This window comes from Odocoileus virginianus, chromosome X, assembly GCF_023699985.2.
Source record: "Odocoileus virginianus isolate 20LAN1187 ecotype Illinois chromosome X, Ovbor_1.2, whole genome shotgun sequence".
NCBI classification, from domain to species: domain Eukaryota; kingdom Metazoa; phylum Chordata; class Mammalia; order Artiodactyla; family Cervidae; genus Odocoileus; species Odocoileus virginianus.
Window position 1 is genome coordinate 34,560,750 of NC_069708.1, and position 14,765 is coordinate 34,575,514.

The 14,765-nt window shown below is 38.5% G+C and overlaps 1 protein-coding gene across 2 annotated transcripts in view; it reads left to right on the top strand.

The window, feature by feature from the left end:
* SH3BGRL (SH3 domain binding glutamate rich protein like) overlaps positions 1 to 14,765 on the top strand; it is an 83,481-nt gene that overhangs the window by 53,988 nt on the left and 14,728 nt on the right. The gene's annotated exons all lie outside the window — the stretch shown is intronic.

The window sequence follows — 14,765 nt, forward strand, 5'->3', positions numbered from 1 at the left end:
TATTCTGGTGGGGTGGAGTGGATCTCTTCTTTCTTTAGTGCAATGAAATGTTCAGTAGTGAGTATTGGAGTGTCTGTGGGTTTGGTATGGCTTTGGACAGCCTGTCTTTTAATGTTCAGGGTTGTGTTCCCGTTTTGCTAGAGAATTAACATGCTGTGTCTTTGCATTGGGACTTGTTGACTCATGCTTGGAGCTTGATTTCAGTGAAGTTGTAGACTTTTGGGTAAGCTCTTGTCTGTTTATGTTCCCTGGCATCAGGAGTTCTCCAAAGTTCTTAAGTTCTGAAGTTGAGCCTCATACCTCTGGGTTTTGGTCCTCCTCTTACAGTAGCCTCAAGACTTCTTCATCAATACAGCACAGAAGATAACCCCCCTAGGTCAATGGTGAACCAACTCTCCACTGCCAGAAACACCCAGAGAGATTTGCAGAGTTATATAGAGAAGAGCAGAGGGCGGAGGGAGATAGAGGCGACCAGGAGCAGAAAATGGAGAGTGAAAAGGGGAGAGAGCAATGAACCCAGTAATCAAATCACTAAGTGAAAATGGATATTGAAGATTAGCTTATTAAAGGTACAAAATTGATAACAAATATCAAAATTAAAGAGTTAAAGCCTAAAATAAATGTTAGACTCTCAAAAATAAAATATAAAAAATTCAAAACAAATTCGATCACTAAAATTAAAATATATATGTATGTATCAAATTTGTTCTACAAAAATAGGGCTTTTTATAGAAAGGTAATAATAGGCTGTAAGATTGAAAGTTAAAGGAGTAATAAAGAACTAAAATTTTTAAGAATTTAAAAAGTGATAATAGTCCAGATATACCTAGGAATTTCTCTAGAGCAGTTGTGGGCAGTTTGGTGTCAATTCAGTTTCAGATATTCCCTTCTTCCTGTTTGTACTTGTTCTCAAGGTCTTGAATTGCCCCCTTAAATGCACAGTCTCAGCATTAACTGCAGGGTTTTAATATGTTGCACCTGTCACCTCCAGGGCAGTGTACCCTTCTTTGTTTATTTTGGTTTCCTCTCTTTGTAAGTCTCTTCAGTTTTTTTTTTTCCCCCACCCTGGTGCAATGGGTCCAATGTGGCCACTTATTTAAGCTTAGTTGTTCAGTTGTGCTGTGGAGAGGGAGGGACGCTTACCACTGGCATGTGTGGGGAGTGCTTGCAGTGGTGGACTACACTTGGTTTGCCACAGCCTGAGGCGGTGTGTATTTCTTGGGTCCACACTGCTCAGGCTCCAGGGTGCTCTGCGAGGGCACTGTCCCTAGTGGGCCCTGTGTTTTGTGCACTTCCCAGGTCCAAGCTGCTCAGGTTCTTGGGTGCTACCCAAGGGCACAGACCCAGATGGGCTCTGAGTTTTGTGCCCTTTCCAGGTCCAAGCTGCTCAGGTGACCAGGTGCTTGGTGAGCTCACTGTCCCAGGTGGGCCATGCATCTTACCCACCTCCTTGATCTCAGCAGCTCAGTTTCCTGGGTACACAATGAGCACACAATCCCATGTGTGCTGTATATCTCCTCTGGGGAGCTGATCTCAGGTCGTGACACTCCTTGTGGATATGAACTGTCTAGGATTCCAGGAAGGCATGATTAGCAACTGGCAGCCTGCTCAGAGTTTGGTGGGAGATTGGGTCTCTGGGGCTGAGATTGCAACAGCCCCTTGCCTTTCATCTCTGGTTGTGGCACACCTGCCTCTCTGCCTCCAGAGAAGGAGCGCCCTAAATGACAGCCAGCTTGCTTTCCTTTGGAATTCACTAGGGCATAATCCTTTGTTCTCTGAGTGTGCTGGGGTCACCATGCAGCTTTGGAAACTTTCCCAGGAAAGGTCCTTTCTTTTTTTGGTCTCTCTGTCGATCCCACAGTTTGGGTTGCTATGTCACATTAGGTCCCTCAGATTGTTCTCAGGGCATTCAAACCCAGTCCTTCCCCTAAGGACTGATGATGCAACCTACGCCTCCCTGCCCAGCCCCCACTTGCTGGTGGTGGATGTGAACCTCTGGGCCGCTTCTCTGCTGGCATTTGTGGTTAGGTGCAAATTCTGTTTTTTTCTCCCCCCTCCTCCCCCGTTATGTTGCCCTCTGAGATTCCAAAACTCCCCACAGACACAGCTGGAGAGTTTCCTACTGTGTGGAAGCTTCTCCTTCACAACCCTCTCCCCAGGATTGGTCTCTTGTCCCTAAATCGTTTGTCTCTCTTTGCATATTTTGTATTTTGCCATACCTCCTTTCAAAGAGATTGGGCTGCCTTTCTGGGTGCCTGGTGTCCTTCTCCAGCATTCAGAAGTTGTTTTGTGGAAGTTTCTCAGCATTCAAATGACCTTTTGATGAATTTTTAGGGAAAAAGTGGTCTCCCTGTCCTGTTGTGCCACCATCTTGGGACCCCATCCCACCTCCAGTGTGGATTATTTTTGCTTCTTCTTCTTCTTCTTTTTTTTTTTTTTTTGTCTTATTGCTGTCACTAGGATTGCTAATAGTATGTTGAATAATAGTGGTGAGAATGGGCATGTCTGTCTTGTTCCTGATCTAGGAGGAAGTGCTTTCAACTTTTCTCCATTGAATATAATGTCATATGTAGGCATGTTATATATGGACTTTATTTTATTGAAGTAGGTTCCCTCTGGGGTCTTCACAGGTGGCACAGTGGTAAAGAATCCACCTCTCATTGCTGGAAATGTAACAGACAGAGTTCAATCCCTGGGTCGAGAAGATCCCTTGAAGTAGGAAATTACCTTGATGAAACCCACTCAAGTATTCTTGCCTGGAAAATTCCATGGTCAAAGGAGCCTGGCAGGCTATAGTCCATGGGGGCACAAAGGGTTTGACATGACTGAGCACACAGGCCATGCCAAGTTCCCTCGATGCCGACTTGCTGGAGAGTTTCTATTAAAATGGATGCTGAATTTTATCAAAAGGCTTTTTGCATCTATTAAGACTGTCATATTGTTTTTATTCTTCAATTTGTTAACATGATGTATCACATTAATTGATTTCATGTGTTGAAGAGTACTTGCATCACTGGGATAAATCCTACTTGATCATGGTATATGATCCTTTTAATGTGTTGTTGGGTTCTGTTTACTAACATGATGAAGATTTCTGTGTCTATGTTCACCAGTGATTGGCACCTGTAATTTTGCTTTTATTCTGTGTGATACATTTGCTTGGTTTTTGGTAACCATGTGAGACTGGCCCCATATAATGAGTTTGGAAGTTCCTTCTTTGGAATAATTTGAAAAGGATAGATTTTATCTATTGTACATAGGTTTGGTAGAATTCACATATAAAGTCATCTAGTCCTGGATTTGTTGTTGTTGATAGTATTTTAAATTATTGATTAAATTTCATTACTGCTTTTCTCTGTGTTCATATTTCCTGATTCAGTCCTCAGAGATTCTACATTTTTAGAACATGTTCATTTATTCTAAGCTGTCCATTTTATTAGCTTATACTTATTCATAGGAATCTTTTATGATCCTTAAATTTCTGTGGTATTGTTTGTAACTTTTCCTCAGTTATTTCTGACTTTGATTTGGGCCTTCTCCTTTTTCTTGATTTCTTGTTTTTCAGTTGCTCAGCCATGTCCCACTATTTTGCAACCCTATGGACTTCAGCATGCCAGGTTTCCCTGTCCTTTACCATGTCGAAGATCTTGCTCAACTCCTGTCCGTTGAGTCAGGGATGCCATCCAACCATCCCGTCCTCTGTCATCCATTTCCCCTCCTGCACTCAGTCTTTCCCAGCATCAGGGTCCTTTCCAATTATTTGACTCTTCACATCAGGTGACCAAAGTACTGGAGTTTCAGTTTCAGCATCAGTCCCTCCAATGAGTATTCAGGGTTGATTTCCTTTAAGATTGACTTGTTTGATATCCTTTCTGTCCAAGGGACTCTCAATAGTCTTCTCCAACACCACAGTTCAAAAGGATCAATTCTTTGGTGTTCAGCCTTCTTTGTGGTCCAAATCTCACATCCATACATGACTACTGGAAAAACGATACCTTTGGCAATATGGACCTTTGTCAAGAAAGTAATGTCTTTGCTTTTTAATGCACAGTCTAGGTTGGTCATAGCTTTTCTTCCAAGGAGCAAGCATTTTTTTTTTTTTTTTTAATTTCATGGCTGCACTCACTATCTGCAGTGATTTTGCTGCCCAAGCAAATAAAGTATGTAACTGTTTCCATTGTTTCCCCATCTATTTGACATGAAATGGTGGGACCAGATGCCATTTTTCTTAGTTTTTTGAATATTGAGGGTTTTTTTTTTTTTTACTTTTTTATTGAAGGATGGTTGCTGTACAGAATTTTGTTGTTTTCTGTCAAACCTCAACATGAACCAGCCATACGTGTACATATACCCCCTCCGTTTTGAACCTCCCCTTATCTCCCTCCCTATCCCACCCCTCTAGGTTGATACAAAGTTCCTGTTTGAATTTTCTGAGCCATACAGCAAATTCCTGTTGGCTGTCTATTTTAATATGGTAATGTAAGTTTCTGGGTTAATTTCCATACATCTCAACCTCTCCTCCCCTCTCCCCTTGTACATTCTCTATTATCTATTCTCTATATCTGTTTCTCCATTGCTGTTCTGTAAGTAAATTCTCCAGAACCATTTTTCTAGTTTTTGTATGTATGTGTTAAAATATACTATTTATCTTTCTCTTTCTGACTCACTTCACTCTATAATAGGTTCTTGCTTCATCCACCTTAGTAAAGCTGACTTAAATATGTTCCTTTTATGGCTTAGTAATATTCCACAGTGTATATGTACCAGAACTTCTTTATCCATTCATCTGTCAGTGGACATCTAGGTTGCTTCCATGTTCTAGCTATTGTAAATAGTACTACAATGAACAATGGAATACATGTGTCTTTCAATTTTTGTTTCTTCAGGGTATATGCCTAGGAGTGGAATTGCTGGTTTTATTTATTTATGGTGGTTTTATTCCTAGTTTTTAAGGAATCTCCATACCGTCTTCCATAGTGGCTGTATCAATTTACACTCCCACCAACAGTGGAAGAACATTTCCTTTTCTTCACACCCTCTGCAGCATTTATTGTTTGTAGACTTTTTGATGATGGCTATTCTGATCAGACTGACGTGACATTTGTAGTTTTGATTTGCATTTCTCTAATAATGAGTGATGTTGACCATATTTTCATGTGTTTGTTAGCCATCTGTATGTCTTCTTTGGAGAAATGTCTGTTTAGGTCTTTTCCCCATTTTTTGGTTAGGCTGTTTGTTTTTCTGACATAGTGTTGTATGAGCTGCTGTATATTTTGTAAATTATTCCTTTGTCAGTTGTTTCATTTGCTATTACTTTCTCCCATTCTGAGGGTTGTCTTTTCACCTTACTTATTATAGTTTCTTTTGCTGTACAAAAGCTTTTAAGTTTCATCAGGTTTCACTTGTTTACTTTTGTTTTTGTTTCCATTACTCTAGGAAGTGGGTCATAGAGGCTCTTGCTTTATGTCATGAAATGTTCTGCCTATGTTTTCCTCTAGGAGTTTTATAGTTTCTGATCTTACATTTGGGTTTTTAATCCATTTTGAGTTTATCATTTTGTATGGTGTTAGGAAGTGTTCTAATTTCATTCTTTTACATATAGTTGTACAGTTTTCCCAGCACCATTTATTGAAGAGACTGTCTTTGCCCCATTGTATATTCTTGCCTTCTCTGTCAAAAATAAGGTACCCATAGGTGCATGGGTTTATTTCTGGGCTTTCTATCTTGTTCCATTGGTCTATATTTATGTTTTTGTGCCAGTACCATACTGTCTTGATGACTGTAGCTTTGTAGTATAATCTTAAGTCAGCAAGGTTGATTCCTCCAGCTCGATTCTTCTTTCTCAAGACTGCTTTGGCTATATGGGGTCTTTTGTGTTTTCATATGAATTGTGAATTTTTTTTTGTCCTAGTTCTGTGAAAAATGTCATTGGTAATTTGATAGGGATCACATTGAATGTGTAGATTGCATTTGGTAGTATAGTCATTTTGACGATATTGATTATTCCTACCTCTCCATCTGTTTATGTCTTCTTTGATTTCTTTCCTTTGTGTCTTATAATTTTCTGTGTACAGTTCTTTTGTTTCCTTAGGTAAGTTTATTCCTAGATATTTAATTCTTTTTGTTGCAATGATGAATAGGATCGATTCCTTAATTTCTCTTTCTGATTTTTCATTGTTCGTATATAGAAATGCAAGTGACTTCTGTGTATTGATTTTGTATCCTGCAACTTTGCTAAATTCACTAGTTACCTCTAGTAATTTTCTGATACTATCTTTAGGGCTTTCCATGTACAGTATCATATCATCTGAAAACAGTGATAACTTTACTTTGTTTCCATTCTGGATTCCTTTTATTTCTTTTTCTTCTCCAAATGCTATAGCTAGGATTTCTAGAACTATGTTGAATAATAGTGGTGAAAGTGGGAACGTTTTTCTTTTTCCTCTTCTTAGGGGGAATGCTTTCAGTTTTTCAACGTTGAGAATAATGTTTGCTGTAAGCTTATCATATATGGCCATTACTATGTTGACATAGGTTCCTTCTATGCCCATTTTTTCAAGAATTTTAATCATAAATGGGTGCTCAATTCTGTCAAAGCCTTTTTCTGCATCTATTAAGATTATCATATGGTTTTTATCTTTCAGTTTGTTTACATGGTGTATCACATTGATTGATTTGTGTATATTGAAGAATCCTTGCATCCCTGAAATAAACCCGATTCAATCATGGTGTATGAGCTTTATGATGTGTTGCTGAATTATGTTTGCTAAAGTTTTGTTGGGCATTCTTGGCAGCTATGTTCATCAGTGAAATTGGCCTGTAGTTTTCTTTTTTGTGTGTGTTGTCTTTGGTTTTGGTATCAGGGTGATGGTGGCTTCATAGAATTAGTTTGGAAGTGTTCCTTCCTCTGCAATTTTTTGAAAGAGTTTTAGAAGGATGGTCATTAGCTGTTCTCTAAGTGTTTGATAGGATTCTCCTGTGAAGCCATCTGATCCTGGACTTCTTTTGTGTGTGAAAATTTTGATCACAGCTTCAATTTCAGTGCTTGTAATTTGGTTGTTCATAATTTCCATTTCTTCCTTGTTCAGTCATGTAAGATTGAGCTTCTCTAAGAATTTGTCCATTTCTTCCAGGTTATCCATTTTATTGCCATATAGTTGTTCACAATAGTCTCATAATGTTTTGTATTTCTGCATCATCTGTTGTAACCTCTCCTTTTCCATTTCTAATTTTGTTGATTTGATCCTTCTCTTTTGCTTGATGAGTCTGGCTAATGGTTTGCCAATTTTATCTTCTCAAAGAACCAATTTTTAGTTTTATTAATCTTTAGTATTGTTTCTTTCATTTCTTTTTCACTTATTTCTGCTCAGACCTTTGTGATTTATTTCCTTCTACTAACTTCGGGGTTTTCTTGTTCTTCTTTTTCCAGTTAGGTGTAAAGTTACATTGTCTATTTGATATTTTTCTTGTTTCTTTAGGTAGGAATGTATTTCTATAAGCTTCCCTCTTAAGACTGCTTTTGTTGTGTCCCATAGGTTTTGAGCTGTCATACTTTCATTGTCATTTGTTCCTAGACAATTTTTAATTTCCCTTTTGATTTCTTCACTAACCTGTTTGTTATTTAGAAATGTGTTCTTTAATCTCCATGTGTTTGAGTTACTTATGGGTTTTTTTTTTTCTTGTAGTTGATATCTAGTCTCATAGCATTGTGGTTAACGAAGATGCTTGATACGATTTCAACTTTCTGAAATTTACTGAGCTTTGATTTGTTACTCATGGTGTGGTCTATCCTGGAGAATGTCCCATGTGCACTTGAGAAGAAGTTGTGTATTCTGCATTTGTATGGAATGTCCTAAAGACATCAATGAGATCCATCTCAGCTTATGCATCATTTAAGACTTGCGGTTCCTTATTAATTTTCTGTTTTGATGATCTGTCCATTGGTATGAATGGGGTTTTAAAGTCTCCTACTATCATTGTGTTACTGTCAATTTCTCCTTTGATATCTGCTAGTGATTCTCTTATGTATTGAGGTGCTCCTGTGTTCAATGCATAGATATTTACAATTGTTATGTCTTCCTCTTGGATCAATCCCTTGATCATTATGTAATATCCTTCCTTATCTCTTGTAAACTTCTTCATTTTAGGGTCTCTTTTTGTCTGATATGAGGATTGCTGCTCCAGCTTTCTTTTGCTTCCCATTTGCATGAAATATATTTTTCCATCCTCTCACTTTCAGTCTATATGTGTCTTTAGGTCTGAAGTGGGTTTTTTGTAGGCAGCAAATATATGGGTCTTGTTTTTGTATCCATTCAGCCAGAAGTCTGTGACTTTTGATTGGAGCATGTAATCCATTTACATTTAAAGTAATTATTGATATATATGTTCCTATTGCCATTTTCTTAATTGTTTGGGATTGATTTTGCAAATCTATTTTCTTCTCTTGTATTTCTTGACTATATAATCACTTCAACATTTTTTAAAGCATTTGTTGTAATCCCTTTAACATTTGTTGGTCATCTTAAATTCACTTTACTTTTGCTTGTCTGAAAAGCTTTTTATTTCTCCATCAATTTTGAATGAGATTAAAGGGGCATCCTTGGTGGAGTCCTACTCTGTAGTTCAGTGCCTAAGGCATTTGATGGGCCAGCCTCTCTATTGTTCAGCTGCCAATGCTGGAGTGTGGGGAGAGAGAGGCTATGGCGATGGCTCCACCCCCAACAAGTGACTCAACGGTATTGCCTTGATTCTATGGCTTCCTGGCTCTCCTCCACAGGCATTTTCCACCCAATCTCCTCCTTCACATCCCATCGATCCATCTCTCCACAGTCAACATCAGCCCTCGCCCTGGGATTGCTCCACAATCCCTAACCTCTAGCTCTTAGCTGCTGTGCCTTCTAGAGGACTCATGTCCCTGTCTAGGGTATATATGGCTACAGCAAGGAGTGTCTGATTTTAATTCCACTTAGGCTGCCACAGATCAGGTGTTTCACTCTCAGCCTTAAATGTTTCTTCTCTGATGCAGACAATTGCCCCTATGTGGGGATCGGATTCCTGCTTCAGTTCCCCCCCACCTGCTAAGGGTAGGTCCAGTCCTACTAACACTCTTGCTTTCCCCCCTAGTTCCTTCGTTCTACCAAGTTTTGCCTGATTGTATATATTCTTTTCTGCTGCTCAGGTACTCCTGTCCATTTTCAGCTGGTGTTCTGCATGCACTTCTGTGTCTGAAGGTGTATTCATGATGTATCCATGGAGAAATAAATCCAAGTCCACCTACTCTTCCACCATCTTGTTCCCCAAATATTGAGTTTTAAACTAACTTTTCCACTTTCTTCTTTCACCTTTATCAAGATTTTGTTCCTTTTTGCTTTCTGCCATAAGGGAGATGCCATCTGCATATCTGGGGTTGTTGATATTTTTCCCAGCTATCTTGATTCCTGCTTGAGCTTCACATGATGGACTCTGCATATAAATTAAATAAGCAGTGTGACAGTTTACAGCCTTGACGTACTCCATTCCTAACTTTGGATCAGTCCATTGTTCCATGTCTGGTTCCAGCTGTTGCTTCTTGACCTGCATACAAGTTTCTAAGAGGCAGGAAAGGTGGTCTTCTCTTTCTTTTGGTGGTTTTCCCTTTCTGGTATTCCCATCTTTTGAAGAATTTCCCATCATTTCTTTTGATCCACACAGTCAAAGGCTTTAGCTTAGTCAGTGTAGCAGAAATTGATGTTTTTTATGGAATTCTCTTGGTTTTCCTCTGATCTAATGGATGTTGGCAATTTGATCTATGCTTCCTCTGCCTTTTCTAAATCCAACTTGTACATCTGAAAGTTCTTGGTTCATGTACTTCTGAAGCTTATCTAGAAGGATTTTGAGCATTACCTTGCTAGAATGCATAATGAACACAGTTGAAGTGTAATTTGTGCATACTTTGGCATTGCCTTTCTTTGGGATTGGAATGAAAACTGACCTTTTCCAGGTCTTTGGCACAATACTCAGGCAAGAATAAAGGCAGCTTGATATGTTGTAGGGTGGCTGAGGAATGCATATTTTTAGAGTGATAAATAAAACATTATGCAGAAATTTTAAAGTTAAGCAGTAGGGGGTAAGGTTGAAATTGGCCACAGGGAACCAGTGTAGCAGCAGTTGGATTGCAGTATGCATTTTGATTCTGTGGCTTTCAGCCTTTGGTCAAATTAGTCTATTATTTATTAACCTGCTAATACTTTTCTAGACAGAGGAGCCTGGTGAGCTATAGTCCATGGGGTCACAAAGAGTTGGACACGACTTAGCAACCAAACAACAACAGACACTTCTCTTGGCAAGTACATTTGATAAGACTATGTGGGTTTGAAGTTCACCTGCAAGAGGTGAAAGTGTAGTCACCCACATATTCTGAATTAAAAGAGTTTTTCTTGACTAAATTAAGTTTCAGTTCTAAATAATCTCATCTTTATAAGTCCTTTCTTATCTGGCACTTTTCTCTGTAGATACTCTTTCCTTTAGTCCCTCTGTCTCTTACTGACTCAGTTAAAGCTTTTTTTTTTTTTTTTAAACTTTCAAGTGAGTAGTTTATTGTATTCAGATCATTTTGCTGTGTGAAATGATTGTTGGACTTTTTAAAAGTGATGGGTACATTGCTTATCTAAAAAAAATAATAAAGAACAGGAAGCACCTGATGCCCTTGCACTTTCTTATCTGCTTCTTTGTAAATTTAAAGCACAGAAATATGCTCTGCATACCAACTTTGCCCACTCAGAACTATTAAGTGATGAAATGCTTGGCAAAAGGGAGACATTGGCTACATTGTTCTCAGTGCAGTCAACAAGAAATCAGAGGCCTCATGACATTCCATTCAGTTCTCTTCTGTTCATACTGCCTATGTACAAGCAAGCCCACAGATTGGTGGGCTTGGGAATTCAGTGGGGTCAGTTTAGACTGGTCAAGGGAAAAGAGGCTATACTACCTGGGAAATCAAATACACTAAATGAGGCTATTTGGAAGAGAACATAAGATATCTCAGCTTTGTTGTCTTTCTATTCTGTATCACAAAGTTTAGAAGGAACTCTCCCATATGTATCAGTCTTATTTCCCCAGCAAGATTGTGAATTCTAATATGTACTGCATGTAGTGAGAAAGAACAGGGCTTTGCAGCCAGATAGCTTTAGCTTTGTAATTTGGTACAGGCAATTAATAGCCATTCTTCTCAGGCAGGTCTGTTACCCTTTGTAAATTTCAGTTTCCATTGTTGTAAACTGAGGATAATCATACTAACCTTTCAGAATTGTGAGGATTTCAAGAGCTATGCATACATAGCCTCACAAAGAATTTGATACTCAGCAAACACTCAACAAGCCTTAGTCTTCCTTTCTCCTTAAAGGTCTTTATCTGGTACAAAACTTAACTCAATAATAACATACAGTAATGCTTGGGGATTTTGTTTTCAGATTGTCTTGGGAGGGCATTCCCAACACACTTTTGTGTAACCTTCTGTTAGAGTTTCAGTAGGGATGACTCTGGGCAAAATTCTAAGGCACACAAAGAAACTTCACTGTTTCCTTACCTGCTTATCTCCAGGCAGTCCCTCCTTCCACTCCAAACATGCACACTTCCTGCCCATTCTAAATCAGTAATGATAGAGTTTCAGGCATCAGAAGATTGAACTGAATCAAATTGAATTGAATTGGTGCTCCTTATTTCACAACTTCCTGGATCTACACATAGAGCAGTGTCTGAAGGAACTGGAGAGAGACCACAGTTCCTTTTGACTCTGGGGAAAAAAAAATAACTTCAGATAAGAAAGGGCTGGATAGATGAGATTATTCAGAACTGATCAAGAAAAGTCTTCTTAACCCGGAAAATTAGGCGTGAGTGCACTTTCTTTACTGTGACCACATTAAGACATAGTAATTCCTATTTTTGAGAAAATACCTTTAAATATCTACCTTTTCCTTTTTTCATACAAGGCTCTAATTCTGAAATTCAGTTCAGTTCAGTTCAGTTACTCAGTCCTGCCCGACTTTTTGCGACTCCATGAATCGCAACACGCCAGGCCTCCCTGTCCATCACCAACTCCCAGAATTTACTCAAACTCATGCCCATCGAGTCGGTGATGCCATTCAGCCATCTCACCCTCTGTCGTCCCCTTCTCCTCCTGCCCCCAATCCCTTCCAGCATCAGGGTCTTTTCCAATGAGTCAACTCTTCTCATGAGGTGGCCAAAGTACTGGAGTTTCAGCTTCAGCATCAGTCCTTCCAATGCACACACAGGACTGATCTCCTTTAGGAGGAACTGGTTGGATCTCCTGAATTACTTGGGCCTTAACATCTCTTTAGACATAATGTGGTAGAAGTGCAACTAAAAGAGAAAATAGTAACAGTATTTTGGGATGGTAGGCAGCAGTAAAATAGCAAACCTTGCACTGTGCCCTTATGCTGCCACATCATAGAATATCTCTCAGGAGAACTCCAGAGAGCTAGGGGTAGAGGTGGGAGATCAACACGGAAATTCTTAATAGTCTTAACCTAGATTTGTTGCAGACCTGTTGGTAAAGAGATATGAATTACAAGTTTTTCATGGCTGATTGTGACCAAAGCATTTTTTAAAGCATTGCAAACCAGATAAGCTGAAAACAAATGTCTCTTGCTGTGGTTGTACCATTAGATTAAGCAGTAAGAAGCTAGTGGCAGACCCAGAGGGATTGGGTGGAGAGGGAGGTGGGAGGGGGGACTGGGATGGGGAATACATGTAAATCCATGGCTAATTCATATCAATGTATAACAAAAACTACTGTAATGATGTAAAGTAATTAGCCTCCAACTAATAAAAATTAAAAAAAAAAAAAATAAAAAAATAAAAATGGGTTTAGCTATAAAAAAAAAAAAAAAAAAAAAAAATGCATGCAGATCTCTTTGGTTACCAAATGACTACACAGTGGCAATGCTGCTGTGGTCTATAGTCAAACAGACTGGGGATTCAGATTTGATTTTCCTTCCAGGTATATTTAGTAAGTAGAATAGTAAAAGATTAAAAAAAAAACTTTAAATTCTATTTGTTCATGCTTCCTTCACCCCACACCTAAATGCTTATTAGGCACTGGCTAAGCGGAGAAGGCAATGGCACCCCACTCCAGTACTCTTGCCTGGAAAATCCCGTGGACGGAGGATCCTGGTAGGCTGCAGTCCATGGGGTCTCGAAGAGTCAGACATCACTGAGCGACTTCACTTTCACTTTTCACTTTTGTGCATTGGAGAAGGAAACGGCAACCCACTCCAGTGTTCTTCCCTGGAGAATCCCAGGGATGGGGTCGCACAGAGTCAGACACGACTGAAGTGACTTAGCAGTAGCAAGCAAAGATAAGCTTGTTATTTCTCTACAAATTAAAGCAGCTTCTCTCATGGCAGATTCAAAACAAATAGAACCAATTGGGAAAAGCCTATATATCTGAATTTGTTTTTGCATAAGTTGACTGGGTCAAAAATTTTAACTTGTATAAAAAGTCAAAATGCATACCTACACAAGTGTTTATTCATTAAGAATTTAGTCATAGAAATTGTGAGCATCCATTTAGAAAGTTTACAGGTTTATTTTATAATACTGTACCTTCATTGTTCTAGTGCAATATGCTATAATAGTTGTGAGCTCATTTTTCACAGTTGGTTGTTTATATTAAGCTTTACTAAATGCTGCGATTCATAGGGTCGCAAAGAGTCGGACACGACTGAGCGACTGAACTGAACTGAACTGAAATACACCATGCTTTCAGTAAGCATGAGTCTGCATTCAGTATAGATGGATATGTATGTAGCATTTGTGAAGTCATTATTAAGCTTAATCTAAATGGCATCATTCATAGCAATAAACACTTGCTTTCTCTTCTAAGTTCCGTCCACTCATTTGCTTTGTGATTCATTTGACTCCTCTCACCTAAACACCTTGTATGGTTGTTTAAGTTTCATACTTAAATACCATTGTAGTAATTAAAATTTTTTAACATATTTATGTGTAATCCTTCCCATTAGATTGTAGTTTTAGGAGGAAATCTTCTATTTTTCTTTAGACATTTGAGGAAACTCATAAATTTCTTACACACTTAAAAGGCACCCAAGAAATATTATTGAACAGCTATGAAATACAGTGTCAGACAATCATTTTAAATTTTGGTGCATCACAGTTGGAACCTCTGTCGATCTTCATTTTAAAGTGTTAGCTGAGAAAATGTCAGGTTATTTATAAAACAAGACAAAATCTCTTCTTGATTAAATACTTTGTTGCAGGTCAGCACTGTCATGAAAAAATACTCTTGTTTTCCCATTAGAAGCATGATTATTGAAGCTTTGTTCTTCCTTTGGAATTTTTTTCTTTCTTTCTTTTTTTTTTTTTTTACATTTAAGAAGTCAACAATTTTATATATACAACTAGATGAATTTTGACAAATCCAAATCCATTTATGCAATGACCATAATAATCATGGCATAAAAACATCTCCATTAATTAAAAGTTCCTTCATGACTCTTTTTTTTAAAAAAAAATAGATTCATTTAATTTTATTTTTTAAATTTTTTTCCAATTTATTTTTATTTGTTGGAGGCTAATTACAATATTGTAGTGGTTTTTACCATACATTGACATGAATCAGCCATGGATTTATATGTGTTCCCCATCCCGATCCCCTCTCCCGCCTCCCTCTCTATCCCATCCCTCTGGGTCTTCCCAGTGCACCAGACCTGAGCACCCGTCTCATGCATCCAACCTGGGCTGGTGAT